The following is a 20,849-nucleotide window of genomic DNA, read 5'->3' as shown; positions in this document are numbered from 1 at the left end:
AGGGTTGTGTAAGTTATATTTTGAAAGCAATTGAAGGGAGTGACGTGAAAATTCGCCGGATTGATACATTCTTATACGGGTTTTCTTCATTATTTCCTACGAACGCTCGTTCGTACATGACATACATCCTCGTTTAGTAAAATTAAAAGGAAAAATCAGACTTGGCAAGCAAAAAGTTGGCAACCCTGCTTAATGCAGGCTGCTCACTCCTAGTACACCAACTCTCCATTGTGTTGGTTGACGATAGGAGGTCTTCATAAGGTAAGACTATACTGCAACCTGATTTGCCTATATTTTATATGAATAACAGTGGGTTAGTTACTGGAAAAAACGAGGCCCGAGACACATGGTAGATATTAACCCCAACTGTCGTATTTTTAATTTTATTTCCACGTTTATGTTATTAGAACTATCACAAGGCTACCCAGGGTTGGCTTTCTTTAAGTAGTAATATCTGTTTTGGGGGAACCAGGCCGTCCTTTGGGAGGGCGTGATCCCACGTCAGTTGTTTATGCTCATAGGCTAGGACCTTTGAAAAACTTTTGGCCACCTGGGTTAGGCGAGTCAGCCCCTGGGAGAATCTGTTAGCCCGTATGAACCCATCAGTGTATGATTAACCTTGATGCTGCCCAGATGAACCCATCAGTGTATAATTAACCCTGATGCTGCACCGTAACTCTCAACGTGAGCCCCGCACGGAGATATATTGTATATTAATGAAAAGTTTTGCCTGAACTGTAAAGGAAAGGGCGTATATATTGCTGAATAGGTGAGATAATCCGAGAAATTTAAGAAGTTAAAAAATAAATCTGATAAAAAAATGCGATTTTTTTTCCGTTCATATCGAAAGCCAGCGTCGTCCCTTATCCTGGCTTGCAAAGGTTTTAAAGTCATTACACAATCAACTCGAGAATGGTCTTTAGGTAAGGCTCATAACGTTCTATGCATTACTGAATTTTCATGATTTTGAAATATGTAAACACACTTCCCATTAGTTCTTTTAATTTTTACTGGGTTTATTGGGGCAGGACCCCGTGTTGGCATTACAGTAGGCCAGCCTAATCCTTAACAACAACGGTTCTTGCAACAAATTTCTTTTTCTCTCTTTGCAGGTGTCTTGGGCAGAGATTGAAATACCTCCTAAATGCCCTCATTCATCTGGGTATTTGAAATCATTCTTCAAGGATAACTTTTTCTGTACTTTACCCCAAGGAAGTATTACAGCTTTACAAGGATGTTTTCCGTGAGTAGACAAATTTGTTTATGATTTTTGAAAAATTAGAGCATATTGGTAAAGCAATCAGTACTGCTTTTGTAAGGTATATGTTCAACAAAATTCCTGTGAACATTGAGGGTGAAATATGTGCACAGATATGTTGTATATATACTTTATACATATATATGTATATATACATATGTATATAATATATATATATATATATATATATATATATATATATATATATATATATATATATATATATATATATAACGTGCTAGGGTATTTATTTGTAATATGTATATATATATATATATATATATATATATATATATATATATATATATATATATATATATATATATATATATATATATATATATATATATATATATATATATATATATATATATAGTTTACTTTTGGTTCCTTTTTCTTGTTTCATTAACACCTATCCACATTACCAATTCTGGATTCCTATCTGTGCACCGATGCAACTTCCCCTAAGATTGAATTACAAAAAGTCTTAAGCTGTAGGTCCCGTTGCTAAGTAACCAATTGGTTCTTAGCCACGTAAAATAAGTCTAATCCTTCGGGCCAGCCCTAGGAGAGCTGTTAATCAGCTCAGTGGTCTGGTAAAACTAAGGTATACTTACTTTCGACCGGTTGCAAATGAAAACCTTATTCTTCCTCACACAGCCCAATGAAGGCGATCGCTAACCTTATTGACCGGCTAATCGCGATTAACGAGGCCAGGTAATACCGAGCTTTGTTTCTACTATACTCCTTCTATTCAAATGTGGCCTGATCTGATGCGGACGTGTCATTCATTCACGAACAAAAACTCCACTCTCAGGTTTGTTTACGTCGCTCAGCTGATTGCTGTCAGTCTTTCAGCCGGCCAGACATCAGTAGCATTCTGACAGTTGCTTTGGCGGAGGTTGGTGTTTTCGGTGGCTTGAACAGAGGAGGTCGTTGATGTCACTATGGGGGTTGAGGGACTAGTTTTGTTGGGGGGGAGGAGGTTGTGGAACCGTGGCCTATAGTGGAACAGGGTATGAAATCAGGGGAAAAGATTGGCTACTGTTCACACCAGAAGAGGATTTGTTCAGATTAGATATTAGAAGTTATTAAGTGGGTTTGGTCAGAGTATATTTAAAGGACCTTGGGTTTGCTATGAGGTTCTAGGCTCACAAGTTCTGTAATGTACGCTTTCATAACAAAAATATGAAAGGAGAAGGCTTCAAGATTCACGACGTAAACGAATGGGAAACTAGAGAATATGGACTATTCTTTATAATTCCTCAGCATTAGTCGCTCCTTACGATTACACAAAGCGTTCATTACCGCAAGTATGAGAGAGAGAGAGAGAGAGAGAGAGAGAGAGAGAGAGAGAGAGAGAGAGAGAGAGAGAGAGAGAGAGATGAAGTTAATAGTACTGTCTGGAGCCGCCAAGTTCATATACCTCGGGTATGAAAGTCCTCAAAGGGATGTCAATCAGGTGGAGCCTCTCATGAGGCATTCACTCGGAACCTCTCATGAGGCAAGCAGTCTGAGTCTCTCATGAGGCAGTCAGGCGGAGCCTCTCATGAGGCAGTCAGTCGGAGCTTCTCATGAGGCAATCAGGTGGAGCCTCTCATGAGGCAATCAGGTGGATCCTCACATGAGGCAATGAGACGGAGCCTGTGGTCATGAATTTTTATTACTTACATATTTTATTATTTTTATTGAGTGAATTTTGGTTTGATATTTTTTTCATTAATTTTAATGATGTTTCTGGTTTTATCTGTAATGTTTTATTATTATAATTTTTATTTTTGTTCATGTGGAGGGAATTGTCACACACACACACACACACACACACACACACACACACACACACACACACACACACACAGATAATATATGAGTGAATTATACATATGCTTCCGGCCTCTAAAAATACTTGCTCTAACACTTTCCATTCCTTGTGAAGGAGAAAGGCTCATTCAGGTCATATCCTGGTAACAATTGAAGCAGCTTCCTGATGAGACACACCTGTTGCTTTTCTCCATTCCTCGGCGCTTATTTCAATAATGTTTTTGCAATGTTGAAATTCCAAACGATTTTCTTTTGACCTTTGATACCAGTCAGTGAGATTGGTCTATCTGTTTGAAATCCCTGCTTTTGTGGCGGAAACAGGTCATTGTAGTTACTAATAGTAACAAAGTTGCAATAATAATAATAATAATAATATAGAAAAAGTAGACACCCCCTCTTAAACATATCCTGTTAAATAGGATGGCGGCTTCATTCAAGTTCTTTTTCTATTGAGTCTTCTCAGTTTTCCTTATAATTCATTTTCTATTCAACGTTGCTATTTTAAACAATAATTGGCCATTGTTTATACTTTGGTAAAGAGAAATACCATAGCAGCGTCTATACAGTAGCCTTGGTTCTCAGGACAAGATACGGTAGTGAAACAAGGTGGGATGAACCCGTAGAATTCAACAGCAGGTTTCCAACTCGAGAATCTATCTGTAAGAAACCTGCTGTTGAATTCTACTGTATTTCATTACTGTATCTTGTATGGAGGATAAAGACTGTTGGATACACACTGCCGATGTATTTCTTTATACCAAAGTAAGACATTGGCTAATTATTGTCCAGTATCAACGTAGAAGGGAATAGAATTATAAGGGTAATTGAGAAGACTGAATATAATTACAGTGAATTCAGCTTTCAATGAACAGATCATTCATTCGTAAAATAAAATCGTTTTAAAAAGAAGAATAACATTAGGATAAATACCATTGAAAGCATAAAGATAAGCCGGTAAAAGATAATTGGCAAGTACGTACTAAATCAGTGATGAAAAAATTTGGGGAAAAATAAAATAAATAAAGAATGTAAAATGAATTAAGAACTTCAGTTTATATCTCAATAAATATGTTATCGCTCCTAAGTCACTGTCAAGAGGAAGAGAGGAGAGAGAAGAAAAAATGCAGTTTCCGAGACTCATCTGAAGACTAACCTTGGCCCACTCACCAAATGGGCAGGGGGGAACCTACAAAATGAGAATCACTTCGATGAGATTTATAATATATGTTTATAGATTGATAAGGTTGCCTACCTTCTAATTACAAGGGTCACTGATGCCTCCGAGTAGAAAGAAACTCGGAAAATACAGTGAAGGTCGAAGGACATCTAACTTACTGACATATATTTTACGCTTAGCAAGTATTTATGTGTGTGTGTGTGTGTGTGTGTGTGTGTGTGTGTGTGAGAGAGAGAGAGAGAGAGAGAGAGAGAGAGAGAGAGAGAGAGAGAGAAAGGAAAGCTGAAAGAACAGGCGAAGAATTTATTTCCCAGTTGCAATTTCGAACGAATAGCATTACTACAAGTTAGGAATGACACAATATGACCTTTCTAATGACCAGTTGTGAATAATGAACCTTTGTGCAAAAAGCCCTTATTTGAAGAAACTGACAATCATCCATCTAGAGAATTAATGAAGGAAAACAACACTTGTGACACCCGGCCGCCTAAACCTTCCCATATATTTAATCTGTGGAGATTGGTAATCGTCAGGTACAGCCATGATGCAGTTCAGTGACTGTTCCCTGTCGTCTACCCATATACTTCAGAATTCTCTCCTCACTTCTGTTTTTCCATGGTGAAGATCCGTGTTTATGATTTATGATTGTCAGTTTCTTCAAATAAGGTGTTTTTGCACAAAGGTTCATTATTCACAACTGGTCAGTAGAAAGGTCATATTGGATCATTCTTAATTTGTAGTATTTCTATTTGTTCGAAATTACAACTGGGAAATAAATTCTTCGCCTGTTCTTTCAGTTTTCCTTTCTCTCTCTCACACACACACACACAAATACTTGCTAAGCATAAAATGCATGTCAATAAGTTAGAAGTCCTTCGACTTTCACTGTATTTTCCGAGTTTCTTTGTACTCGGAGACATCTGGAACCCCCAGAATTCCCAGGGGGTGAACACCAGAGAAGGACCGTGACCAAACCATGGAACACTCCCAGAATTCCCTAAGGGTGAACCCAAGGAAAGAACCCCAACCGAGGCATGGTACCCTAAGAATTCCCTAGGAAGGACCCCAACTGAACCATGGTACCCAAGACTTCCCTAGGGAAGGACCCTGACCAAACCATGGTACCCAACAACTCACCAGGAAAGGAGCCCGACCAAACCAGGGTACCACAAACCAGGGTACCACCAGATTCCCCGAGGGTGAACCTCAGGGAAGGACCCCAACCAAACCATGGCACTCCAGATTCCCCAGGGATGAACCCTGGGGAAAACCCAACCAAACCACAACACCCCAGATTCCCCAGGGATGAACCCTGGGGAAAAACCAGATTCCCCAGGGCCTTGAACCCTGGGGAATGACCACAGTCTAACCATGGTTATTCAGATTTCCCAGGGATGAACCCCGGGGAAAGACCTCAGCAGAACCAAGGACATCGAAGGCAATTCCGCTCAGCTGCCTGACAGGAAAAATAATCCTGAAAATACAAAAAGCAAAGTATTATGTAAATTTAAGGAAATCTGTTACCAATTGCTACTTTGACATATGTTTTAGGAAACTACTATTGTTTATCTAAAAGATGTATGAAATTATTTTTTACTTTCCTAAAAACTGTAGTTGTTAAAAGGATTTAAAATACATATTTCATGCACATCTTTCTGCCATTCTCATAAGCATTGTTCTTTGGGTCTCACATCCTTCCACTGAAGATCCGAAGAACTCTGAAGGTCTCCAAGATTCCTGATTGGAGACTCCTACCATCTTCCTCTCTCTGGGGTTCCTGGAGTCACCTTCTGGCATTCCAGACTTCTTACAACAACCAAAAACATGAGTTTCTGTATTTGTTGAAAGCTGGAACATAGAAGTCTGGAATGCCAGAAGGTGACTCCAAGGAACCCCAGAGAGAGGAAGACGGTAGGAGTCTCCAGTCAGGAATCTTGGAGACCTTCAGAGTTCTTCGGATCTTCAGTGGAAGGATGTGAGACCCAAAGAACAATGCTTATGAGAATGGCAGAAAGATGTGTTTTAAACGCTTTTAACAACTACAGTTTTTAGGAAAGTAAAAAATAATTTCATACATCTTTTAGATAAACAATAGTAGTTTCCTAAAACATATGTCAAAGTTGCAATCGGTAAGTGATTTCCTTAAATTTACATAATACTTTACTTTTCGTATTTTCAGGATTATTTTTCCTGTCGGATAGCTGAGCGAAATTGCCTTCGATGTCCTCGGTTCTGCCGAGGTCTTTCCCCAGGGTTCATCCCTGGGAAATCTAAATAACCATGGTTAGACTGTGGTCGTTCCCCAGGGTTTAAGGCCCTGGGGAATCTGGTTTTTCCCCAGGGTTCATCCCTGGGGAATCTGGAGTGTTGTGGTTTGGTTGGGTTTTCCCCAGGGTTCATCCCTGGGGAATCTGGAGTGCTGTGGTTTGGTTGGGGTCCTTCCCCGAGGTTCATCCTCGGGGAATCTGGTGGTACCCTGGTTTGGTCGGGCTCCTTTCCCGGTGAGTTGTTGGGTACCATGGTTTGGTTAGTCCTTCCCGAGGTTCATCCTCGGGGAATCTGGTGGTACCCTGGTTTGGTCGGGCTCCTTTCCCGGTGAGTTGTTGGGTACCATGGTTTGGTTGGGGTCCTTCCCCGAGGTTCATCCTCGGGGAATCTGGTGGTACCCTGGTTTGGTCGGGCTCCTTTCCTGGTGAGTTGTTGGGTACCATGGTTTGGTCAGGGTCCTTCCCTAGGAAAGTCTTGGGTATGTTTCAGTTGGGGTCCTTCCTAGGGAATTCTTAGAGTACCATACCTTGGTCAGGGTTCTTTCCTTGGGTTCACCCTTAGGGAATTTTGGGAGTGTTCCATTGTTTGGTCACGGTCCTTCTCTGGTGTTCACCCCCTGGGAATTCTGGGGGTTCCAGATGCCTCCGAGTAGAAAGAAACTCGGAAAATACAGTGAAAGTCGAAGGACTTCTAACTTATTGACATGCATTTTACGCTTAGCAAGTATTTGTGTGTGTGTGTGAGAGAGAGAGAGAGAGAAAACTGAAAGAACAGGCGAAGAATTTATTTCCCAGTTGCAATTTCGAACGAATAGAATTACTACAAGTTAAGAATGATCCAATATGACCTTTCTACTGACCAGTTGTGAATAATGAACCTTTGTGCAAAAAGACCTTATTTGAAGAAACTGACAATCATCCATCTAGAGAATTAATGAAGGAAAACAACGCTTGTAACACCTGGCGGGCTAAACCTTCCCATATATTTAATCTGTGGAAATTGGTAATCGTCAGGTACAACCATGATGCAGTTCACTGACTGTTCCCTGTCGTCTACCCATAAACTTCGGAATTCTCTCCCCACTTCTGTTTTTCCCTGGTCAAGATCCATGTTTATGTTTTTCTCATCATATTCAATTTCTATGCGTCATTTGTCACTTACATCTAGTAGACATGATAGCGATTATGGACATCAGTTTGCATTTGAATCAGTTGTTTCAAGTTGGGATCCAACAGCAAAGAGACGAAGTCAAGAGTCAATATCGTTTTGTATCATAGAAGTGAGCCCGTTTTGTGGAATAGCCTTTGATTCCCAGGGATTCTCAAGATGTTCAGAAAAGTCATTTTAATACCAGCCCCAGAAACGAATGATCTACATGCATTACTTTCCCCTCACCCTTTTTATATTAAAATCGTGTCTACTAGACGTAACTGACAAATGACGCATAGAAATTGAATATGATGGGAAAATCATAAACATGGATCTTGACCAGGGAAAAACAGAAGTGGGGAGAGAATTCCGAAGTTTATGGGTAGACGACAGGGAACAGTCAGTGAACTGCATCATGGTTGTACCTGATGATTACCAATTTCCACAGATTAAATATATGGGAAGGTTTAGCCCGCCAGGTGTTACAAGCGTTGTTTTCCTTCATTAATTCTCTAGATGGATGATTGTCGGTTTCTTCAAATAAGGTCTTTTTGCACAAAGATTCATTATTCACAACTGGTCAGTAGAAAGGTCATATTGGATCATTCTTAACTTGTAGTAATTTTATTCGTTCGAAATTGCAACTGGGAAATAAATTCTTCGCCTGTTCTTTCAGTTTTCCTTTCTCTCTCTCACATACACACACAAATACTTGCTAAGCGTAAAATGCATGTCAATAAGTTAGAAGTCCTTAGACTTTCACCGTATTTTCCGAGTTTCTTTCTACTCGGAGGCATCTGGAACCCCCAGAATTTCCAGGGCGTGAACACCAGAGAAGGACCGTGACCAAACCATGGAACACTCCCAGAATTCCCTAAGGGTGAACCCAAGGAAAGAACCCCAACCGAGGCATGGTACCCTAAGAATTCCCTAGGAAGCACCCCAACTGAACCATGGTACCCAAGATTTCACTGGGGAAGGACCCTGACCAAACCATGGTACCCAACAACTCACCAGGAAAGGGGCCCGACCAAAGCAGGGTACCACCAGATTCCCTTGGTCACCACCAGATTCCCCGAGGGTGAACCTCGGGGAAGGACCCCAACCAAACCACAGCCCTCCAGATTCCCCAGGGATGAACCCTGGGGAAAACCCAACCAAACCACAGCCCTCCAGATTCCCCAGGGATGAACCCTGGGGAAAACCCAACCAAACCACAACACTCCAGATTCCCCAGGGATGAACCCTGGGAAAACCCTGATTCCCAGGGCCTTGAACCCTGGGGAATGACCACAGATCTAACCATGGTTATTTAGATTTCCCAGGGATGAACCCGGGGAAAGACCTCAGCAGAACCAAGGACATCGAAGGCAATTTCGCTCAGCTGCCTGACAGGAAAAATAATCCTGAAAATACAAAAAGCAAAGTATTATGTAAATTTAAAAATCTGTTACCAATTGCAACTTTGACATATGTTTTAGGAAACTACTATTGTTTATCTAAAAGATGTATGAAATTATTTTTACTTTCTAAAAACTGTAGTTGTTAAAAAGGATTTAAAATACATATTTCATGCACATCTTTCTGCCATTCTCATAAGCATTGTTCTTTGGGTTTCACCTCCTTCCACTGAAGATCCGAAGAACTCTGAAGGTCTCAAGATTCCTGACTGGAGACTCCTGCCGTCTTCCTCTCTCTGGGGTTCCTTGAGTCACCTTCTGGCATTCCAGACTTCTATGTTCAGCTTTCAACAAATACAGAAACTCATGTTTTTGGTCATTGTAAGAAGTCTGGAATGCCAGAAGGTGACTCCAAGGAACCCCAAGAGAGAGGAAGACTGTAGGAGTCTCCAATCAGGAATCTTGGAGACCTTCAGAGTTCCTCGGATCTTCAGTGGAAGGATGTGAGACCCAAAGAACAATGCTTATGAGAATGGCAGCAAGATGTGCATGAAATATGTATTTTAAATGCTTTTAACAACTACAGTTTTTAGGAAAGTAAAAAATAATTTCATACATCTTTTAGATAAACAATAGTAGTTTCCTAAAACATATTTCAAAGTTGCAATCGGTAAGTGATTTCCTTAAATTTACATAATACTTTACTTTTCATATTTTCAGGATTATTTTTCCTGTCGGATAGCTGAGCGAAATTGCCTTCGATGTCCTCGGTTCTGCCGAGGTCTTTCCCCAGGGTTCATCCCTGGGAAATCTAAATAACCATGGTTAGACTGTGGTCGTTCCCCAGGGTTCAAGGCCCTGGGGAATCAGGGTTTTCCCCAGGGTTCATCCCTGGGGAATCTGGAGTGCTGTGGTTTGGTTGGGGTTATTCCCCGAGGTTCAACCTCGGGAAATCTGGTGGTACCCTGGTTTGGTGGGGCTCCTTTCCTGGTCTGGTTTTTCCCCAGGGTTCATCCCTGGGGAATCAGGGGTGCCGTGGTTTGGTTGGGGTCCTTCCCTGAGGTTCACCCTAGGGGAATCAGGTGGTACCCTGGTTTGGTCGGGCTCCTTTCCTGGGGAGTTGTTGGGTACTCTGGTTTGGTCAGGGTCCTTCCCCAGTGAAGTCTTGGGTGCCATGGTTCAGTTGGGGTCCTTCCCAGGGAATTCTTAGGGTACCATCGGTTGGGGTTCTTTGCTGGGGTTCACCCTCAAGGAATTCTGGGAGGGTTCCATGGTTTGGTCATGGTCCTTCTCTGGTGTTCACCCCCTGGGAATTCTGGGGCTTCCATGGTTGGTGTGGGGTTCTTCCCCAGGGAATTATCGGGTACCATGAATGGAGGCATGAGAATGCATGAATAAAAAAGTATATAAACAAATATAGCTATACTGAAAAACAGAACTAAACATAATTACATATAAATGAAATTAGCTATAAGAAAATGTACTAATAACAGTAAATGGAATATTTAAACTAATAAGAATAATCAAAAGTAGAAAACTAAAACATAAAAGGTAAACAAATGAGAGATGAATAGAAATAGTTAAAGATATGAACAAATATATAATATATATAAATCCTGTAGTCGGGTAGTGTCATCAGTGCACCCACCATGGTACAATTAAGGTTCTTTACAGCGTCCCTTTGGCCCCGAGCTGCAACCCCTATCATTCGTTTTACTGTACCTCTGTTCATAGTCTCATTATTCCATCTTACTTTCCTCAACCCTCTCCTAACAATTGTTGCAGCACAAAGATCCATTGAGAAAATTTAAAACCTACTTTTGCCAGGATATTCCAAAATTTTGTATACCTCCACAGTTACTACACATGAGTTTGTGGTTCAACTGAACATCGAAATTTCAGTGGGACGCTTTTTTACGACAGGGTATAACTGAAGCATAGTTATTGTGCAAAATATGATTTTAATTGGTAATGCTGCAAGAAGTTCATAACCAGTGATGGAAATACAGGCATTTTGCGAACTGCCTTAAATTCAGGCAGATAGCGAAATGTACTTAGGGAACATTTGATCCCCCCAGGGACTAGTACTAAACATGATGAAAGAGTGACTCACCTGTGCTGTTTCGCTGTGTTTAGTACTAGCCTCTGTGGGGTCAAATGTATTTTGCCATGTTTAGTACTATCCCTTGGGGAGTCAAATGTATTTTGCCATGTTTAGTACTAGCCCTTTTGGGGTCAAATGTATTTCACCGTGTTTAGTACTAGCCCCTGGGGGTCAAATTTATTTTGCCGTGGTTAGTACTAGCCCCTGGGGGTTAAAATGTATTTCACCTTGTTTAGTACTAGCCCCTGGGGGATCAAATAACCCCAAGTCCATTTTGCGATCTGCCTGAAATTTCAGGCAGTTCGTGAAATGCCTGGTTTCGCTATCTGCCTGTAACATGTATACTTGTCAGTATCCAAATTTTTATGTATGTTCAATTTCAAGTTTTATCAATAAGAATTTATTTGTTTAATTATTATAATAGTGAACATGCAACCATAATTTTCTCAGCTCACATAAAATATATAAAAAAAATAAAGTTCGATATCGAGACTTGTCACACAAACATATGGAATATGCTGTTTGAGCCGCTGCCCATGAAACTCTCAGCCGGCCGTGGTGGCCTGTGTTGTTGCTTTGCCAGAAGCACGATCACGGCTAACTTTAACCTTAAATAGAATAAAAACTAATGAGGCTAGAGGGCTGCAATTTGGTATGCTTGATGATTGGAGGGTGGATGATCAACATACCAATTTGCAGCCCTCTAGCCTCAATAGTTTTTAAGATATGAGGGGTGGACAGAAAAAGTGCAGACGAACAGACAAAGCCGGCACAATGGCTTTCTTTTCATAAAACTAAAACACTAATGGTTGAAATTCCAGGGAATATCAGTGGGGACGAGGGTTTGTGAATCGATTGTCTTGTTTTTCGTTTTTCTCAGTTTTCTCGTTTAGAAGACAAAAACAAAAGCAAAGAGAGGAAAAAGGAGCAACGAGAATGGGGACACGTTAGCGTAAACGAGAATGGGGACACGTTAGCATAAACGAGAATGGGGACATGTTAGCATAAACGAGAATGGGGACACGTTAGCATAAACGAGAATGGGGACACGTTAGCATAAACGAGAATGGGGGGACACGTTAGCATAAACGAGAATGGGGACACGTTAGCATAAACGAGAATGGGGAAACGTTAGCATAAACGAGAATGAGAAACGTTAGTATAAACGAGAATGGGAAACGTTAGCATTAACGAGAATGGGAAACGTTAGCATAAAAACGAGAATGGGAAACGTTAGCATAAACGAGAATGGGGAAACGTTAGCGTAAACTAGAATGGGGAAACGTTAGCATAAACGAGAATGGGGAAACGTTAGCATAAACGAGAATGGGGAAACGTTAGCGTAAACGAGAATAGGGAAACGTTAGCATAAACGAGAATGGGGACACGTTAGCACAAACGAAAATGGGGACACGTTAGTATAAACGAAAATGGGGGGAAACTTCAGTATACCTTTAAACGAATATTTAAAAAATAGGGAACCTCTCCTTTTCATCTCAGCCTCATATATATATATATATATATATATATATATATATATATATATATATATATATATATATATATATATATATATATATATATATATATATATATATATATATATATATATATATATATATATATATATATATATATATATATATATATATATATATATATATTATATAAATACTTTTTGACAAGTATAAAAACCTACTTCATTATCAATATCATAGAGGCATGCATATTTTTTTTAACCGCACCTTTTTCTGCATTATCGAATTTCTCTTGCTGTAAGTAAAAAATCGTAAATTTTATGGAGTAAAACTTAGGTCGTGAAAGGAGGGTCCTACCTTACGAAACACCGTTATTGACAATATACCTATGCTGTCATTAATCAGTAATGGCACTGATAAATGAGTAATACCAGCTAATAGGTAACGCTCACCGAATAGCATTAAGCCTTATCTCAGTCACGAACGGACATTACCAATACACCACCATAATGAAGATTGATGCTGTGAAGGCAACATCTCTTTTCAAACTGAACCTCATTTTTCGAGAGGAAAATGTGACGTCATCTTGATTCACTGATGAACTATAAAATGGACATAAGTACCGTTTATTACTTAGGTCTAAATGTTTCGCAATGCACCACCCGTCTAAGACGTAGTGACGTGGTCAGATGGACTCCAAATATATTAGAAGTTCTCAGCGTATTAATATTTAGCCCTGCCCGTCTCCCATTAACAAAATGCCTTTAAATTGCCTTCGGAACGATAGTAGAATAGTTCAGCCTCATATTTACAACGATTTATTTAGCGACGATAATGTAACATCGGTCTAGTTACGAGAAACCAAGATAGTTTTTCAGATGGTTTCTTTCTATATTGAATAGTTTATGTCTTTAAAACATAGCCAAGAGCAATGGCACTCTGACTGTTTACAAACAAGATGGAAAAGTCATTTTCAATATAAATGATTCTCTTGTAATCTCTACCCACTTTTATCACGCAAGCACAACCATACAACCCCACACAATGACTCTCACAGTCCCACACATATATACTCATTTTACACCCGCATATAGTTTCACATATTCACAATGCCCACATTCCTTAAAGGGGAATGCCAAAAGGATTCCCCCATACCAAATGCCCACTCCCTCACGTATCCTTAAATACCTACACACTCCCACATCTACCTGTCACCGCCCCCCCCCAACACAACCTTATACCAACACGTTCTTTAGCATAAGTGTAAAAATAGGCTAAACGTGTAGAACTGACCGTCTTCAGGAAGACGATCTAGGTTTGCTCCTTAGTGCGTAAGGTTTCTGTAAAACGGTATGAACGTGCAACATAGTCCATGCGGTACTTTTTCTGGTTTTTAGCTCAGTAACTTAACGTTAGAATGAGGAGGAAAAGATAAAAAGACTTCTAAAAGAAACTTTCGTATTCCAGAAAAGCGATGAATTGGATTGTTAATGAAACATTGTTTTCTTTGTAAGTGAGAAACACGATCAGAGAAATGAATCTATGTCAAGGGAACCCTGCTGCCCTAAATGGAAGATTGCAGTACCTGCAAAAATACAAAACAGGAAAATGGTACATACTGCAGTTTTCTCTTGCCTTACTACTGATTTTGCAAATACTGCAAATGGGACCCCCTTAATAAAGCATTGAGGAATCATTCTGAAACTGCAGTAACTTGTGTATTAGTGTTTCATGAGCCCAATAGGTGGCATTTCTCAGTTTCGCAAATTTCACAGATACTGCAGTTTTCCATTTTAGGGCAGCCTAGTCATTCAGAAGGCTTCCTTTCATGTCAAGGAACTGCAGATTACTTAGCAAATTGTGTATTTTCCCCTTTCACTAAAGCTAGACAAGCTTGCTCGTTACCAGCTGTGACAGAACTTAAAACAAATCGCCATAGAAGCTGCAGTTTCACAGTTACTCAGCGGAAGTCCCCAAGAAGTCGCGAAACGTTCCGAACTGTACCTGAGCGCTCTATCGATCTCCACAGCAGAGGTTAAGAGGACATCGCCCACGCTCTCCTCCTCGCCTTTAAGCGCTCTCCTGTTGAACATCAGTTGGAAATTAACTTCGAGAAAAATGTTGCATGCATTATGTAGAAGCCTTTTTTGATGTGATTTTCGTAAATTTCTTGATCTAACTGTATAAATGATGGCAACGCCCCCTAGATGGCGCATGAGTTCATTGTCCCGTCCTATGTACAACTTTCAAGCATTATTTTCTTTGGTTACGTTTTCTCTGCAAAGTCGGGTCTCTCTCTCTCTCTCTCTCTCTCTCTCTCTCTCTCTCTCTCTCTCTCTCTCTCTCTCTCTCTCTCTCTCTCTGTGAGATTGTGTAATGAAGAGATTTTATATACTCTTTGCGTCACAAAGCTAGCAGAGGAGCATACATATGACCTGATTACGAAAGGTTATATTCTCTATCATGGAGAGGCGTCAGAGATTTAAAACAATCTGAATCCTCTTACACTAGGACTAGGTCAGTGTCATAAAACCACAAGTTCAGTTAACATAGGTTTAACTTTAAAAAATGTTACTTTACGTAAAGTAATTTTAAAAGTTAAAAATTTATAATCAGGTCTGTGAACGCTTAGGAGTGCGAAGCAATTATCCTAAAGATTTTCAACTTGCGGGCTAATCGTACCACGTGAACGGGACCTATGGTTCGCTAAGCACGTTAGTTATGAATATATCAGTTTAGCCAGTCGGTTCTATAGTGGCATAACCCTCAGACTCTCGTGCAAATACCCTTGGACCACAGTGAAGGAACTTGTCACATAATCTTGCAGAACCGGAATTGATTGTCTTATTTCATCTGCAGTAGTCCGTTAATATATCATTAGTCCTGACTGGGTAAGTGGTGAGATAATATCTTAGAGAAAATTAATAACTTCAGATTGATTCTAATAGACAAGACTAATTGAATATTGTTCTATTTGAAACTTTTTGAAGCTTTAAGCCACTTCCCTCTTGTACTTTGGTTTCATACTAGCTTCTTCATTTTGTGTGTGTGTGTGTGTGTGTGTGTGTGTGTCCGGAAGTGATGTCTGCTTCAGTTATTACCGACTTAGAAAAAAGCGCATAAGTGGGTACGGAAATAATTAGTAACTAGTCCGGTTTTTCTCATAACCTTCTAAATGACATTCTCCCAAGTCTATAAGCCAATGCCTTTATTTTGTTTCTCCCGTGTTGATATATAAAACGTACATTTATTTGATATTAGGAGAAAGATATACAGTAACTGTTGGCAAAAGAGTACTTCCCATGCAGTTTTGTTTTCTCAGCCTCTTTGATTTTGACATATTTCGACGTTTTAGGAATTTTAACAAAAAACAGCCAAAGCGAATCCATCTTTCGGCTCGGGACAATGAACATTAATCAAAAGCAACTGATATACACATAAATAGTAGATGGCGATTGTACTTCATAATAATGATAATTTTGGTAATTTTTCTCTCCAGCCAGCTATTTCGGAAGACAACTGCTAGCCATTTTTGCATGAAAAACCATTTTGAGTTTTTCATGCAAAAATGGTTAGGAAATGACAGGGTACTAAAAGAACCTAAAAGTACCAACCTAACGTAACCTAGGGTTACTGGGTAAAATTGGGGGCCGGTATCGACTTACCTTATAAGTCGTGATTTGATTAATTATTTTTCTCTGTTATTAAGCTTTTGCGAAGGTTGTGTGTTGAGAAGAAATTTTTTTGGATGTGTTTTACCCAAGAAAAAAATATAAATTATAATGTGGGAGGTGGCTGGAGTCTTCCGAAAAATAGCCATTCCTTTTACGTTAGTATGGCTGACAGTGGGAAAATTTATGGGGTAAAAGTTCGTTTCCGGTCCGAACTCCAATTCCACATGAGGGCTAGTACTAAACACGACGAAACAGTGATTCATCTACACTGTTTCACCGTCTCCATTACTAGCCCCTGGGTGGGTCAAATATACTTAGATGTGTTTAGTACTAGGCACTAGGGGATCAAAAATGTCCTTTGAAACATTCCTAAGTGCATTTCGCAAAACTGAAACTTAGAAAAAATCCTCAATTATTTAAATATATATTATTTTTATTGATATAAACATTAGCTTGCAAGAATTATGTATATAAAGAATATTTTGTTTTTCATTTTTAATGAACATTCGAAAGAGACAATAAAAAAAACGGGTAGGGATATTCGAACCGTAAACGAACATTATAATAATGATAATTTCTTTTGCGTAATTTCGTTTGATGTTAATATGGCATACGATGTATATTAACGGGGCTGTGATTGATTGATTGATTGATTATGAAATTGAGGTCTTATTCAGCTCCGTAATGAAGGTGAAATATATAAATTAATTATATGAAATTCTGCCCCCGTAATGAAGGTGAAATATATAAATAAATTATATGAAATTCAGCTCCGTAGTGAAGGTGAAGTATATAAACTAAAATGATATAAAATTCAGCTCCGTAATGAAGGTGAAATATATAAATTAACGATATGATATTCAGCGCCGTAATGAAGATGAAATATATAAATCAACGACATGAAATTCAGCGCCACAATGAAGATAAAATATATAAATTAATTATATGAAATTCAGCGCCGAAATGAAGGTGAAATATATAAATTAATGAAATGAAATTCAGCGCCGCAATGAAGATGAAATATATAAATTAAATATGAAATTCAGCGCCGCAAATGAAGGTGAAATATATAAATTAACGATATGAAATTCAGCGCCGCAATGAAGATGAAACACATAAATCAATGATATAACTGATAATGAATAAGTGAAAGACGACATCCTAGTAAAATTCAGACGACAATAGGGGCGAAATTATCGGGCATTTGGGCATTAATTTATCATAAAACTTCCATGGCAGAGAACCCCACCGGCGTAAACACGTTCCTTGCACCGGAGTCTTTGTTTACATCTGGGGCCCTTTTTTTTTTACCTGTTTGTTTTTGTGCTAAGAAAAAAAACCTCCCCTGTGGCACGGCGCGATAACACACACAATCTATAATAAGAAGCCCCGGAGAAGGTGAGTAGCAGCGATTGCTTATCGTTTTTTATCGCCGGACTTCGGACTTGCGGCGTTCCAGTCCCTTTAAGAGGCAAGGGACTGGAGGAGCCCGGACTTGAAATAAGGCCGAGGGAGATTGACTGCTAAACGGGGGCTGCGCCGAGAGGACTGTTTATTGTGGCCTGCCCTTGGCAGCCCTTCTAAGGGACTGGTTTGACTCTCGGATTAGGGAAGGAGGATGTTAGACATGCCCTTTGGTTCATTCCTAGGCGCCAGGAATGCCCAGGCGTACCCTGGGTCTCTAGGCCTATGTGGACTTGTAAAGACTAGGTCTAGGTCGTCAGACTTTTTTTTTTATGTGGTCTTTGTTTTAAGGGTGTTATGGAAGTTATATAGATCTATTTAAACAGGGAGGAACTTAGACTTGTCCTTTGGTTAATTCCTGACGGTAGGAATGCCCAGGCATACCCTGGGTCTCTAGGCCTATCGGGACTTGTAAAGACTAGGACTAGGTCGTCAGACTTTTTTTTTTTACTTGGTCGTTGTTTTAAGGGTGTTATAGAAGTTATATAGATCTATTTAAACAGGGAGGAAGGTAGACATGCCCTTTGGTTAGTTCCTGACGTTAGGAATGCCCAGGCTTACCCTGGGTCTCTAGGCCTATCTGGATTTGTAAAGACTAGGTCTAGGTCGTCAGACTTTTTTTTTTTACGTGGTCGTTTTTGTAAGGAAGTTATAGAAGTTCTATAGATCTATTTAAACAGGGAGGAGATTAAACTGGTGTTTATGGTTAATTCCTGACGCAAGGAATGGGTAATGTTCGTTTCCGGTCCGAAGATCCCAACTCTGTTTTTTTTTTCCGTATCTTCCAAATCATAAAAAATTAATAAAAATATCTCATATAAGTAGTTCTTGCGGTATTATTTTACTTATGGACATTAAACTTTCAACATAAAATATAGGTTTTTCTGTTGTATTATGATGTGATTTGAATGATTTTGAGGTTTATTTCCATCCCAAATGAATACTTATCCTTCCCCGCAAATGATATACTGTATGAAAAACCTATATTTTATGTTGAAAAATTAATGTCCATAAGTGAAATAATTCTTCTTGCAAACTAATATTCATCACAATAAAAAATAAAAATCACATAAATAATTGAGGATTTTTCTAAGTTTCAGTTTTGCAAAATACAATTAGAACATTTGAACGGACATTTGATACCCCAGGGGCTAGTACTAAACACGGCAAAATACATTTGACCCCCAGGGGCTAGTACCAAACATGGCGAAAAAGTGTAGGTGAATCGCTGCTTTGCCGTGTTTAGTACTAGCCCTCATGTGGAACTGGAGTTCGGACCATAAACGAACTTTTACCTAGGCTAGCCCCATACAGAAATAAATAGAGGTAGGCCATGTAGTGGGCATTTCAAGGGGAATACCACCTAACTTGCCTTTACCCAACTTGACCTCGGCCGTTGTGCCCGTACCTGGCCAAAGAGGGCTTTGCTCTCCTGCCCCCTGGTAAGTCGTTACCCCTCCAACTGCTTACTACTCATTTTCCTTTGACCCTACGAAAAAAAATTTTTTACTATTGAAGCTTCAAAGGGTGGCTTGAGGTGGTCCCAGTCGTTTCGGCCGTAAATCATGTAGGCAGTAGGATCAAGATGCGTAAGATGTTGTTTATGGTATTTACTGTCATTATTTTATGTTTTACGTACATTCCCAAGGGGTGGTACTAAACACGGCGCCCATTTTGCACGCAAACGTGTTTCTGGCCTAAATGACTTCAGGCCGAAACAACCAAAACTCACTTCAGGCTAGGCCACGTGACACATACATGTACGTTGGCTTCTTAAAACAGGCGTATGCAGTAATCTCACCTAACCTGACTTGAGACTTTGAGTCCTGCACAGCAGGGATGAGTTTATGGATCGGGTACAGGGGAGAGAGCCCATGCGCCCATAAGGATAAATATATGGTTTGCATTTCCTTTGCACATATATCTTTAGAGTTTAGGAAGATGCCAGTTTGCATTAAAATTTGGGTGTTTCTGGACCCCTGGCAATTAGTCTGGTCAGTGCAGTCAATGATTCCGGTACCGACTCAGGGTGATAGGTGGAATTTGTTGTCAGGTTAATATTTGGTATCAAAGTGACCCAAATTCTAAATCGACATCCTGTAAAGCCCTACGTACAGGCCTTAGTACGTCAGGTTAGGATAGGGTATGTTAGGTTGGTTAGTCAGTATTGATATCTGGTTATTTTTATAGAAATCGTTACTATTCTTGTAACTCTTTCTTTTGTTAAACTAATATGAGACTTACATCTTACACTTGCACCCTGTTATACTGTACTGTAGCATTATAACATTTTCTTAGCAGAAATAAGGCAAATTTTCCATCTCTGAGGTCTGTTCATTGAAGAGTATGACAACTAGGCTAGCCTAACCCAAAAATGACTTAGCCTTTCCAAGTTTCCAGGTTGCACTCATAAGTACTATCAGTGTTATATTGTAGTATGATTCTTTAACCCACAAGGTGCAGCGCGTCGCTAAAATCGACGCTTTATATGCTGCGTAAGGACGGCGTCGATATTATTGATCCTTTATTTTCAAATATCGCGGTAAATTTAGTTCCTCCCCTTAGCTCTGTTTGAGTGACGTCAGCTGTCTCACCAGCCATTCAGCTCACTCTTAAACATAAAAGATGCCAGATTTCTCTTAATCATAGGATAAAAATAGCAAAATTGTAAACCTTCCATCAGCCGGGGGCGGGGGGGGGGGACCAGGGATGCTTTTGTATCCTGAAGTTGAGCAACGGCCGAAGATTTTTATAAATCCTTGTTTATTTTGTTAAATTTGGAGATAATGGCTTTTGATGATGATGCTTATTCATTTTCATCAAATAGTGATATCGAGATAGATAATTACAATGACAGTGACGACAGTAATATTGGTTTTAAAGTTAGTGTGCATAGGATAGTTAATATACACACACATATACACCCATTCAACCAGTTAATAACTGTTGTATATTTTTTGTACTTTTATAGGTGTTTCTTGAATAGCTAAGGAGTAAGATTGTCATGAAAAAATTTGAAATTGTCTCAAAAAATACTGCACGAAGCATTCCAAAAC

The 20,849-nt window shown here is 39.5% G+C and overlaps 1 protein-coding gene across 6 annotated transcripts in view; it reads left to right on the top strand.

Annotated features, from left to right (window-relative positions):
- sky (GTPase-activating protein skywalker) overlaps window positions 1–20,849 on the top strand; it is a 314,139-nt gene continuing 293,290 nt past the window's right edge. For 2 of the 6 annotated variants that reach the window (XM_067107477.1, XM_067107473.1), the window contains exon 1: window positions 17,612–17,727. The gene's annotated coding sequence lies outside the window, so the exon portion shown is untranslated. Of the gene's footprint in view, window positions 262–1,112; window positions 1,244–17,451; window positions 17,728–20,849 lie in introns of those variants that run through there. The other 4 variants (XM_067107486.1, XM_067107481.1, XM_067107474.1 and 1 more) reach the window with 4 other exon arrangements.

This window comes from Macrobrachium rosenbergii, chromosome 8 (genome assembly GCF_040412425.1).
Source record: "Macrobrachium rosenbergii isolate ZJJX-2024 chromosome 8, ASM4041242v1, whole genome shotgun sequence".
Taxonomy (NCBI): domain Eukaryota; kingdom Metazoa; phylum Arthropoda; class Malacostraca; order Decapoda; family Palaemonidae; genus Macrobrachium; species Macrobrachium rosenbergii.
This window is presented reverse-complemented; position numbering and strand designations above follow the sequence as displayed.